Source organism: Panulirus ornatus, chromosome 47 (assembly GCF_036320965.1).
Source record: "Panulirus ornatus isolate Po-2019 chromosome 47, ASM3632096v1, whole genome shotgun sequence".
NCBI lineage: Eukaryota > Metazoa > Arthropoda > Malacostraca > Decapoda > Palinuridae > Panulirus > Panulirus ornatus.
In genome coordinates, this window is record NC_092270.1 from 3,542,575 (window position 1) to 3,556,122 (window position 13,548).

The window sequence follows — 13,548 nt, forward strand, 5'->3', positions numbered from 1 at the left end:
GCTCCCAGAATTTTCGCCCCCTCCTCCACCCTATGATCCACTTCGGCTTCCATGGTTCCATCTGCTGCCAGATCCACTCCCAGATATCTAAAACACTTCACTTCCTCCAGTTTTTCTCCATTCAAACTCACCTCCCAATTGACTTGACCCTCAACCCTACTGTACCTAATAACCTTGCTCTTATTCACATTTACTCTTAACTTTCTTCTTTCACACACTTTACCAAACTCAGTCACCAGCTTCTGCAGTTTCTCACAAGAATCAGCCACCAGCGCTGTATCATCAGCGAACAACAACTGACTCACTTCCCAAGCTCTCTCATCCCCAACAGACTTCATACTTGCCCCTCTTTCCAAAACTCTTGCATTCACCTCCCTAACAACCCCATCCATAAACAAATTAAACAACCATGGAGACATCACACACCCCTGCCGCAAACCTACATTCACTGAGAACCAATCACTTTCCTCTCTTCCTACACGTACACATGCCTTACATCCTCGATAAAAACTTTTCACTGCTTCTAACAACTTGCCTCCCACACCATATATTCTTAATACCTTCCACAGAGCATCTCTATCAACTCTGTCATATGCCTTCTCCAGATCCATAAATGCTACATACAAATCCATTTGCTTTTCTAAGTATTTCTCACATACATTCTTCAAAGCAAACACCTGATCCACACATCCTCTACCACTTCTGAAACCACACTGCTCTTCCCCAATCTGATGCTCTGTACATGCCTTCACCCTCTCAATCAGTACCCTCCCATATAATTTGCCAGGTATACTCAACAAACTTATACCTCTGTAATTTGAGCACTCACTCTTATCCCCTTTGCCTTTGTACAATGGCACTATGCACGCATTCTGCCAATCCTCAGGCACCTCACCATGAGTCATACATACATTAAATAACCTTACCAACCAGTCAACAATACAGTCACCTCCTTTTTAATAAATTCCACTGCAATACCATCCAAACCTGCTGCCTTGCCGGCTTTCATCTTCCGCAAAGCTTTTACTACCTCTTTACTTTTTACCAAATCATTTTCCCTAACCCTCTCACTTTGCACACCACCTCGACCAAAACACCCTATATCTGCCACTCTATCATCAAACACATTCAACAAACCTTCAAAATACTCACTCCATCTCCTTCTCACATCACCACTACTTGTTATCACCTCCCCATTTGCGCCCTTCACTGAAGTTCCCATTTGCTCCCTTGTCTTACGCACTTTATTTACCTCCTTCCAGAACATCTTTTTATTCTCCCTAAAATTTAATGATACTCTCTCACCCCAACTCTCATTTGCCCTTTTTTTCACCTCTTGCACCTTTCTCTTGACCTCCTGTCTCTTTCTTTTATACGTCTCCCACTCAATTGCATTTTTTCCCTGCAAAAATCGTCCAAATGCCTCTCTCTTCTCTCTCTCTCTCTCTCTCTCTCTCTCTCTCTCTCTCTCTCTCTCTCTCTCTCTATATATATATATATATATATATATATATATTGAGATGGTTTGGTCACATGGAGAGAATGAGTGAGGAAAGATTGACAAAGAGGATATATGTGTCAGAGGTGGAGGGAACAAGAAGTGGGAGACCAAAGGAAAGTTGGAGTGAAAAAGATTTTGAGCGACCGGGGCCTGAACATACGGGAGGGTGAAAGGCGTGCAAGGGATAGAGTGAATTGGAACGATGTAGTATACTGGGGTGGACGTGCTGTCAATGGATTGAACTAGGGCATGTGAAACGTCTTGGGTAAACATGGAAAGTTTTGTGGGGCCTGGATGTGGAAAGGGAGCTGTGGTTTCGGTGCATTACACATGACAGCTGGAGACAATGTGAACAAATGTGGCCTTTGTTGTTTTTTCCTGGCACTACCTTGCACGCATGCAGGGGGAGAGTGGTTGTCATTTCATGTGTGACAGGGTGGTAGCAGGAATGGATGAAGGCAGAATGTATGAATAGTACATGTGTATTTATGTATATGTCTGTGTATGTATATGTATGTATACATTGAAATGTATAGGTATGTATATGTGCATGTGCGGGCATTTATGTATATACATGTGTATGTGGTTGGGTCAGTCCATTCTTTCGTCTGTTTCCTTGAGCTACCTCGCTAACGCAGGAGACTATCAAAGTATAGTAATAGAAATGGTTTGGGCACATGGAGAGAATGAGTGAGGAAAGATTGACCAAGAGGATATATGTGTCGGAGGTGGAGGGAACGAGGAGAAGTGGGAGACCAAATTGGAGGTGGAAAGATGGAGTGAAAAAGATTTTGAGTGATCGGGGCCTGAACATGCAGGAGGGTGAAAGGCAGGCAAGGAATAGAGTGAATTGGATCGATATGGTATACCGGGGTCGACGTGCTGACAGTGGATTGAATCAGGGCATGTGAAGCGTCAGAGGTAAACCATGGAAAGTTGTGTGGGGCCTGGATGTGGAAAGGGAGCTGTGGTTTCGGGCATTATTACATGACAGCTAGAGACTGAGTGTGAACGAATGGGGCCTTTGTTGTCTTTTCCTAGCACTAACTCGCACACATGAGGGGGGAGGGGGATGGTATTCCATGTGTGGCGAGGTGGCGATGGGAATGAATAAAGGCAGACAGTGTGAATTGTGTGCATGGGTATATATGTATGTGTCTGTGTGTGTATATATATATGTATACATTGAGATGTATAGGTATGTATATTTGCGTGTGTGGACGTGTATGTATATACATGTGTATGGGGGTGGGTTGGGCCATTTCTTTCGTCTGTTTCCTTGCGCTACCTTGCAAACGCGGGAGACAGCGACAAAGCAAAATAAATAAAATTAAAAATATATGGATATGTATGAAGATGCATGAGGGGGAGAGGCATGCAAGGAAAAGAGTGAATTGGAACGATGGGGTATACCAGGGTTGTCGTGCTGTCAGTGGACTGAAACAGGACATGTGGGGCATTTGGGGTAAACCATAGAAAGGTCTCTGAGGCCTGGATGTGGATAGGAAGCTGTGGTTTTGGTGAAGGCATGTACAGAGCACTAGATTGGGAAAGAGCCATGTGGTTTCAGAAGTGGCAGAGGATGTGTGGATCATGTGTTTGCTTTGACGAATGTGTGTGAAATACTTAGAAAAACAGATGGATTTATATGTAGCATTCATGGATCTGGAGAAGGCATATTATAGGATTGATAGAGATGCCTTGTGAAAGGTCTTAAGAGTATGTGGAGTGGGAGGTAAGTTGCTAGAAACCGTGAACATTTTTACCAAGGATGTAAGGCATGTGTATGAGTAGGGAGAGCGGAGAGTGAATGGTTCCCAGTGAAGGTCGGTCTGCAGCAGGGAAGTGTGTTGTCCCAATGGTTGTTTAATTTGTGTATGGATGGGATGGTTAGGGAGGTAAATGCAGGAATTTTGGAGAGAGGGGTGAGTATGCAGCCTGTTGCGGATAAGAGGGCCTGGGAAGTCAGTCAGTTGTTGTTCATTGATGATACAGCTCTAGTGGCTGATTCAAGTAGGAAACTGCAGAGATTGGCAACTGAGTTTGGAAAAGTGTGTGAAAGGAGAAAGTTTAGAGTAAATGTGAATAAGAGCAAGATTTTTAGGGTCTGTGGGGTTGAGGGACAAGTTAACTGGGATGCAAGTTTGAATGGAGATAAATTGGAGGAAGTGAAGTGTTTTAGATTTCTGGGAGTGGACTGAGCAGCAGATGGAACCATGGAAGCAGAAATGAGTCACAGGGTGGGGGAGGGGGCAAAGGTTCTGGGAGCAATGAAGAATGTGTAGAAGGAGAGAATGTTATCTCACAGAGCAAAAATGGGTATGTTTGAAGGAACATTAGTTCTAACAATGTTATATGGTTGCGAGGCATGGGCTATAGATAGGATCATATGGAGGAGGATGGATGTGTTGGAAATGAAATGTTTGAGAACAATATGTGGTGCGAGGTAGTTTGATCATGTAAGTAATGAAAGGGTAAGGGAGATGTATGGAAATACTTATTATATGTAGCCTTTAAATAGAAGACAGCTAACCCTCACCTTACAGCAGCGTTACAGTTATAAGTTTTAAAAATTTAGGAATAAATTGTTCTTTTGTAAGCAAACTTCGTCTACCCCGAGGTAACTTGTTTTGTATGAAAAACTATGGCTTAATGTAGAGACATTGCATCAAACAGCAGTCATAAGTCACTTGAGAGAATTGCCCCTCTTATCCCTCAAGTAGAGGAAAAATATAGGAAAAATTTATGAAGGATAGTCAGTATTGTATCTACCTTTTTTATCATCAGCGCCCTTTCCACGTTTACAAATATTTGGTTGGCTCAGGAGGATCACCTTCTGACAACTCAAGTATAGCAAATTCCATTTGATTTCTCCATCAAGACACGGATACTCTTTCAGTCAATCCGTCCTCCTTACTCCAAAACATCTTCCATATTTAGCTGCATCAGTCAAGAGACATTCTTTTTGACAGTATCTGTATATCTTTGTGGCCTTAATACTCCATCATTTACAGTATAAAGAATTACTTATACCAACTTTCCCACCTACAGACAGAGTCTGATGAGCAACTGAGAGAGTAGTAAGGGGTTAGACACCCTTTTACTTGTAAATAAGGTGTGTCTATGAAGATTTACTCCCTACAACCATCATGAAATATATATGGCTAGTAGATATTCACAGGGACTTAACCATACAGCAACCAGCCCAAGTCTGTGAACTCATAGCATGGAGAACAGGGAGCATCAAGAAGCTAGCTCAATTGCTCATTATAGTGCTGTATGGAGTAGGAAGGTGGAATGATTAAAACTTTTGCAATCTTCAGCCTTCTGTCCTGCTGATGTGATCAAGGGGGCTTTAAATTTAACCTTTTGGTGCTATTGGCTTAAGTCTATGCATATGTAGCAAGGTGTTGTTAGCATCAGTCTACAAAAGTAATTTTCCATCATGACTTGAATTTTATGTGCAATTTAAGCTCTGTTGGCTGGCTATAGGTAACAATATATACAAAGGATGAGTGACTGGAGCTGCCTGCAAGCCTCAGGTACCTGTTAGTGACCATGGTGAGCAGTCATGCACATTTTCTTGGGACTAGCCTTGTCTGTTGTGCACAATGCTGCTTACAATGCCCATCACCTGGTGAAACAGTGTATTTCTCCAAAAGATGCTTATCGATAAAAAAATGGTTCCTAAAGTTTTGCTGCACCTAATCACATAAAAAGTGGTGTAGAATTGTGTTTTTAGGATTAGCCAATTTAGTATAGTACCATTCCTAAACTAAATACAATTTAGTCTTGAATCTTAAGGAAGAAGTATTTATCTATCTTTATCTCTGACACCCATTTCCTTTGGGAACTCCCATAAGGGAGTGGCCATGGGCAAAAGTCTCTCCATAACTGGTGAACTCCAGTGCTGCTTCTTAGCCTTTAGTGCCTTCACCAAACAGAATGGCTGCTGGAAAAATCCAGTTTTTCAAAGGTATGCTATGACTTTCTGATGTTTGAAACCATAAGAATAGCATGATTGGTGGAGAAGTCCTTTGTCATGGAAGTGTTTTAAAGAAACACTATACAAGAACTTTGTAAAGTTCAGAACTGGTGATCCAACAAGAAAAATCTACAGAACCCATGATTCTGTGAGCTCCGGAGGACCCACTGATAGTTCTGAATTTGGATAGGGTAGACATATTGTAGAACTAGAATCTTATAGGAGTGCTTTGCTGGAGCATTTGGCTGTAGGATTTGTCAGTGATATCTCTAGCCATGTGTGGAGTAGCTTTTTAAGATCCTTTTTCAGAGGAAACTTGTAGCTTCACCTCAGTCTAATTAGCTGTTGAAAGTTCTAGATTTTTTTTTACTATGTTATCTCACAGGCCTTATGACTCCACTAGCTTTTTAATAACAACCCCTCTATATAAATTTTTTCATTGTAAGGAAGAGTAAGTAAAATTAATGCAATGTCAAGACTCAAAATGTATCGTCGCTTGAAGATCATCTTTTATGGTTGAAGATTAATCACATCCAAAGTTTCTTGTTAAAAATCATATGGTTGAACATGAGATGAGAATAAACCTGTTTCAATATGATCCAAAACTATGTCCCAGTGCAAATCATCCCTTACTATGGCCAGCCAATGCTCTTAACCTTTTAATTGTTCCACCTGTGTACATATATGTTTTAGGCAACCTCTTTACCCTTATATATACAGACTGAGATTTCTCACTAAAATTTCTTGGCAAAGGTCTAGTTAAGGTTAGAAGTGCTGCAAGCCTTCTCAGATCATATGCTGAGGTACTTTATGAGCATGAGAGAGGGAAGTAATATATATTAGGGAGTTTGTGTAGATATTGCCATCACTGACACAAAATTATCAATATTTTCCTTATGTATGTAAAATAGATGACTTTAAGTGTGTTTGGATTAAACCAATTATAATGATAAAACACACATAGTGGCAACAATATCCACTGCTGTATATAATGTTGATGGTGCAGCAGCTTGTTCATCAATGTACAAAGCCAAGTATACTTCTATATTGTTAATGTCCCATTCTGTAAAGGAAAAACAATTCTCACAAGAAAAAATTGTTTCATGCAAGCCTGGGGAGTGAACTTGTAAAGTTAAAGGGTTAAACATTTCCCTAACCTCCACAGAAATTAGTTAGGAGTGTACTGTTTCTTCATTCAAGCTTCTTTGAACTTTTTATCAGCAAGGAACATTTCTGGTTAGATCAAGCTAGTTCTCCCTTTAATATGAATGCTGGATCAAATATCTAGTTCTCCATTTAATAACAGGGCTGCATTCTGAGTCTATGATTTAAGGTTAGTGGTGTCTATCCTGGCTTTAAGGAAACTCTCATTTGATTTTTGAAAAAGGTGACTTTGGCCCTGTTCAGATGTGGTTACCCTATATTTAGTGCTGAAGTACTGTATTTAGTAGAGAGGGCCAACTTTTCCTTTAGGGTAGATTCTTTCTTAAGTTTTTCTTTAATTCCCTCTTATATGTGGGTATGCTTTCAGATGCTCATACAGCTTTTTCATTAGGTTAAAATTGTAGGTCTTGACAGGTCAAAAATATTTTCCTTAGCCAAAGTGGAGCTTAAATATCCTTTATTTTCCCCACACTTTCTCTTTTGAAAACCATTACTTGATTCCTGATTGTAGCAGGCCAGAGGCCCAGCCCACCAATGGTTTGTGAATGAATTTTATCTCTAAATCATGTCAAAGACCTCGGTAGGTGGTTGTATGGTTGGTTTTTGTGTCTGTGAATGAGTATCTGCTGGCCTTGTATATTTGTGATGGCTGAAATGTGTGGATTCTTATGGGTATACCTTATTTTTGTTGTAGTGATTTAACCTCTCCACCAAGCAAATGCTCTCTCAATGCTCATTGACCTCTTCCTTCTCTGGATACTATTCCACCCTTCCAAACCTACATTTTCTCCTTCCTCCCACTGCCCAGGTTTATACATTTCTACTTAAAAAATACCATTCTGTTGAACACAAAAATACCATTCTGTTGTTTACACTTTCCTCTCCATTCTACTAATATTGACCCTTATTTCAGGAGCAAAGCAATTACGACTCCACCACTCCATATTTTTCATATCTGATGGCTTACATTTTTTTTTATTTTCTTGCCTACAACAATGACAGTTAGCATTTTCAAAATTCTCCTTGGTATTTGATCTTCAGGTACACAAGCCTTGGTAAAGTACTACCCAAATCTGGAAACTCCTATAATCCCAATGTGGTCATCCACCTGGACTTCACACTTCCACATTTTTTAATCATTATCACATTCCATGGAAATCCCTATCAAGTGAAATGTATAGAGTATTTAAGTATTCAGTCTTTTATTATTTTACAAATTTAATTCTATTTGAATCTTATTGCAGTAAGACATCAATCGTTATACAGGGTGAGCCAACAGTCACTGTGCTCCTACCATAGACAGTGAGTATTTCTTGTAAGGATGCAGGTGCAACTACTTCAGCATTCTACATGTTGTTATATGAGACTCCCATCTGTTATGTCAATTTACAAATGTACTTTTTCGGGCTTTGCAGTATGCATTATGTTCTCCTCTATTACTACTGCTAGCTTGCAGGATCTTTGCATGTCAGCAACAGATCTAGTTTCACTTAAACTTGGCAATTAACTGTCACACTGCATTGCAATGTGGTACGGGAGAGTTGGGATACTTATCAGCAAACTTCTGTTGCACTCTTATCTGTGTAATGGTCTGCACTACATAACATTTGTTCCATCAAAAACACTCAAGCTTCAAACGGCAATACCATTTTCACATTTACACCTGTTAGCCCCCGGACATGCTTGCAATCAAAGAAACACTAAAGTGACATTGCTCAAGGAAGAACAGGGAGGAGGCAAGTCACTGTACATGCCAAAGGTCATGTAAGCCATTTGTTGTATCAATAAATCCAAGAATTTAGTAGTTTCATTGTCTGTAGTATAACTGCAAAGTGATTTTTGGCTCAGCCTGTCCTATAACTTAAAAATAATTTTTGGTGTTTTTGTATCTATATTTGAGTATGAAAGGATAAGGTAATCTAGATTACTTGTGATTTTTCTGCTGTAAATCCAGAGGCATTTACCAAATGCTTTGAGAATACATTGCATTATCCCTTCCCATTATAAATGTAAGACATACCCTTTTTAAGTATAGGTCTTCTAATTGTTGCTGCTTTATTGTTTCCATAATGTAAACACCATTTTATTTAAAAGATGATTTGCATCTAGAAGACTTGAAAGAGTTATTATTGTATAATCCACTGCATTGTGTGGTTACAGAATTTTCTTACAATCATTAAATTTTTTCAATGCTGTGGTAGTGAATCATCATATATGATGACCCAAGATTCATTTGTTATTTGTAGTTGGTTTAAATCAATATTTTGGAACCTTTCAACTTTATTATATATTTCTTAAGTATAGTCATATTACTTTTGGGAAATATATATATATTTTCTGAATTTTGATGTGTTGATTTTGCATACAGAAGTTATTATAACAGAGTACAGTATTGTTAGTGAAATGTGTAATATTTATGCTGTATTTCTTAGGAAAGTATGTTTAAAATTTTATAGATATGTATTTTATCTTGACTGCTATTCTGCACAGTGTATTTGTTTTTATATAGATAATAATTGATTTGTTGAATCATTGCCTAGCTTTGTGAAAAAAAATTGAAATGAAAGAAAAGAGCAGTTAGTCCTTGAACTCTAGTCATATATATTTGACATAGACTCTAGACAGTATATATATTTATTTTGTATGTAGATTCCTACTGATAATGGTTCATCATTGTACTGTGGTATCAAGATTGAAATGATATTAAATAGTCTCAGAATTTTACTATTATTATCACTGCATCTCTAAAACTGTATGTTTACAGGGGTAGAGAGGATTTTGAACTAATATATCCCAGGGGATAGAGGGAGAAAGAATACTTTCCACGTATTCCCCACGTCATAAAAGGCGACTAAAGGGGATGGGAGTGGGGGGGCTGGAAATCCTTCCCTCCTTGTATTTCAATTTCTAAAAGGGGGAAACAGAACAAGGAGTCAAGCAGGGAGTGCTCATCCTCCTCAAAGGCTCAGATTAGGGGTGTGTGAATGTGTGTGGATGTAACCAAGATGAGAAGAAAGGAGAGATGGGTAGTATTTTTGAGGAAAGAAACCTGGATGTCCTGGCTCAGAATGAAACAAAGCTCAAGAGTAAAGGGGAAGAGCAGTTTGGAAAGGTCTTAGGATTAAAGTCAGGGGTTGGTGAGAGGACAAGAGCTAAGAAAGGAAGTTTTCATTAAGGATGTAAGGCATGTGTACAAGTAGGAAGAAAAGAGAGTGATTGGTTCCCAATGAAGGTGGGTCTGCAGCAGGGATGTGTGATGTCCCCATGGTTGTTTAATTTGTTTATGGATAGGGTGGTTAGGGAGGTAAGTGCAAGAGTTTTGCAGAGGTGGGGTGGCGATGGGAATGGATGAAGGCATTAAATATGAATATATTCATGTGTATATATGTATTTGTCTGCACATATATATGTTGAAATGTATAGGTATGTATATGTGTGTGAGGGCATTTATGTATATACATGTGTATGTGGGTGGGTTGGGCCATTCCTCGTCTGTTCCCTTGCACTACCTCGCTAACGTGGGAGACGGCGGTTAAGTATAATAAAAAATATAATATAATTGTGTGTATATGAGGGGATGAGCCATTCTTCGTCTGTTTCCTGGTGTCACCTCGCTGACAAAGAAAATGGCGATCAAGTATAACAAAAAGAAATAAAAAAATCCTTCACTCCCTTTACATTTGCTTCCGATATGATTTTGTATTGCTTAACATATGCTGACAATAGTAATGACTTGACAGAAACTTGTGAATAAAGATGATATCAAAGACTCGATAGAAACTTGTGAATGAAATTTCACCGTCCTGAGATAAAGAATTTGACAAAGCAAGTGAGCTAAAACCTGTACATGTGGACTAACATGCAGATTCCTTGATAAAAAAAATTACAATGGAACCATATTACTTTTATTTATACATACCTGCACTCTCACATTCATGCATGCATATGCACTGGCACACTAGATGGAACACAGGAGTAGCTGGAAAAGGTCCAGCAAGAACAAATATTAATCAAGAAATAAGGAGATGAGCTATGGGGAGAAGCTATTGGCCATGGAGATACCCACTCAGGGCAAAAGAAGGGCAACATTTGATTATAAATTTTCTGGACATGTATACCCGATTTCAAAAAAAGTGATATACATATGTGGATAAGTGATGTAAATGGTCATCATAGGAGTATGTCCTACTTGATAAGCATGCTAAAGAGAGATTTATGGAAGTAGATGTGCTGAAGGACTAGCGGCTGGGATGTCTGATTACTTCTTGTTGGAAGCAAGGGTGATAGATTATAGAGGCTTTAAGAAAAGACAAGGATATAGGTGGGAAGACAAAAGTGAAAGTGACTGAGCTTGGAAAAGAGGCTTTTGTAAGGAGAGACTGGGTGAAGAATGGGAGGTATTCAAGGAGGCAGTGCTTACCCATGCGACAGAAATGTGTGGCATGCCAACAGTGAAATGTGGGCATGAAAAAAAGGGTAGGGAATGGTGGGATGAGAAGTTATTACAGAGGAAGAAGTGTATGGGCATTACCTGTAGGGGAATGTGAATGATTAGACGAGGAAGAGACCAATATGAAGATGCAGGGGCTGAAAGAAATGGCAAATGAGAGGTGGGGTAACAGTATCAGCGTATTTCAGGAAGAATTAAAAATGTTTTGGAAGGTTAACAGTAGCAGTAAATGGGAACATTTACACAGTGGGATTAGGTAAATGTAGGTGGTAGGAACATTAGGCAGGAGCCTCTGCAAACACTTCTGGAGTTGCCCTGTGCCAGTGGCCTGTTAAAGGTGAGGCACTAACACCCCCCCCCCAAAGGGATTCCAGTTGGGAACGCATCAGAGATATAGACAGGCAGATAGGCGAATAGTGAGGACGACAAAAAACATGGGAGCAGATAGGGAAGTGGTAACAAGCAATGAAGAGGTGGAGTGAGTATTTTAAAGGATAAATAAATGTCTTAAATGACAGGGTATGAGATGTGGGGTGCTTGTAACATGAAGGTAAGTAAAACAAGAATCATGGGTAATGGTTTGGTGAAAATTGGTGGTGAATGCCATGCATAATATGAATGTGAGGAGTCAACAGGATTGTGGTTGAATTTCTCAAGAGGTGAAAATGTTATCGACTAGTTAGTTGAAATTTTTAATATAAGTATGGCTCAACTGAAGCAGGAGGTAGCGATGCTGTTTCCTGTGGGGCGGGGTAAAGCCAGAAATGGAAGAAGGCAAGCAAGTATGGATATGTACACGTGTATATATGTATATGTCTGTGTATGCATCCATAACCCTTCCAGCTCAAGACTCAGTGGCCTTTTTTGTCTGTTTTCTTGGTGCTACCTTGCTAAAACAGGGGTAGCGATGCTATTTCCAGTGGGGCAGGGTAGCACCAGGAATGGATGAAGGAAAGTATGAATATGTACATGTGTATATATGTATATGTCTGTGTATGTATATGTATACACTGATACGTATATATATGTATATGGTCAAGTATGGGCGTTTAAGTATATTATGTGTATACGAGTGGGTGGGCCTTTGTCTATTTCCTGGTGGTACCTCGCTGACGTAGGAAACAGTGATCAAGTATAAAAATAAAAAAGTGTACGTATATGTGCATATGTTGATATATGTATGTGCATGTATGGGTGTTTATGTGTATATATATGTGTATACAAGTGGATGGGCCATTATTTGTATGGCTCAAGATAGGTGATTGAGTTTTGGTAAAATGCCACTGTATAAAAGCAATGAGGACAAAAGTAAATGTTTGCACTATAGGTATATGGCCATAGGTCTCTCATCTGCCCTATGGCTTACTTCAGCTTACATGGTCCATCCACTGCCATGTCTACTCCTAGGTACTCTATGTAAAAGATCCACTTCCTCCAAGTTCTCTCCACTCAAATTTACTCTCCAAACTTCTCATTTCTTTACCCTTGCTAAGCTTTATAACTTTTATTTAGATTGTCTCGATTTTCTTTCACACACTTCCAAACTCAGACAGCAAAACAGCAACAGGAGCAAAGAACAGCTTCATGTATTCACATCTATTTTAAAAGAAAAATATTAAAATATCCTGAAATTATTATTATAGGAAAAAAATTCATACAATACTAATATTTTGTTCATTCATTTTTGTCATTTCCCACTTTATCATGAGAGTACCAGAAACAACGATAAACCCACATTAATTCACATTTACCCTCTAGTTGTCATGTGTAATGCACTGAAATTAGTCACCTCTCCAGATACCTTTCCGTGGTTTTCCCTGGCTGATTCAAATGCCCTGTTTCAGTCCACTGCCAGCACAGTGACACCTGTATTCTACATCACTCCCATTCTCTAACCTGTGCATGCTTTTCACCCTTGTGCATGTTCAGGCAGCAAGCACTCAAAATCTTGCTCACACCATCTTTCAATCTTCAAATTAGTGTCCCCTTCTTGTCCCTTTCACTCCAGACACATATATCTTCTTTGTCAACCTCTCCTCAAATCATTTTCTCCATATGTCCAAACTATTTCAGCACACCCTCTTTACCTCTCTCAACCATACTCATCTTTTTACCCCACCTCTCTCTTACCATATTTCTTACTTAATTAACCCTCCTCATGCCACATTCTCAAACATTTCATTTCCGACACATTTACACTCTTCCATATATTCTCATCTACAGTCCATGCCTCACATCAGGACTACTATCCTTCAAACATACTTATCTTCATCCTCCCAGATAGTGACCACCTCTTTCCACAAATTCCTCAATGCTCCCACGATGTTCAACCCCTTACCCAACTTATGACACCTCACTGCCCACTGATGTGTTGCATGTTGTTAGCTTATTAAACCCTAATTCCCAACTGTTGCAGTGTGAAATATTGCTATTCAAGCTACTGTCATA

The 13,548-nt window shown here is 39.3% G+C and overlaps 1 protein-coding gene and 1 long non-coding RNA gene across 2 annotated transcripts in view; one reads left to right on the plus strand and one right to left on the minus strand.

The window, feature by feature from the left end:
* The window catches only part of Fcp1 (RNA polymerase II subunit A C-terminal domain phosphatase Fcp1), a 98,185-nt gene that overhangs the window by 69,441 nt on the left and 15,196 nt on the right, over positions 1-13,548 (minus strand). The window lies entirely within an intron of this gene.
* Positions 466-9,369, plus strand: LOC139763442 (uncharacterized). Its single transcript, XR_011716151.1, has 2 exons — positions 466-8,075; positions 8,129-9,369. It is a non-coding gene; the product is annotated as an uncharacterized lncRNA (long non-coding RNA).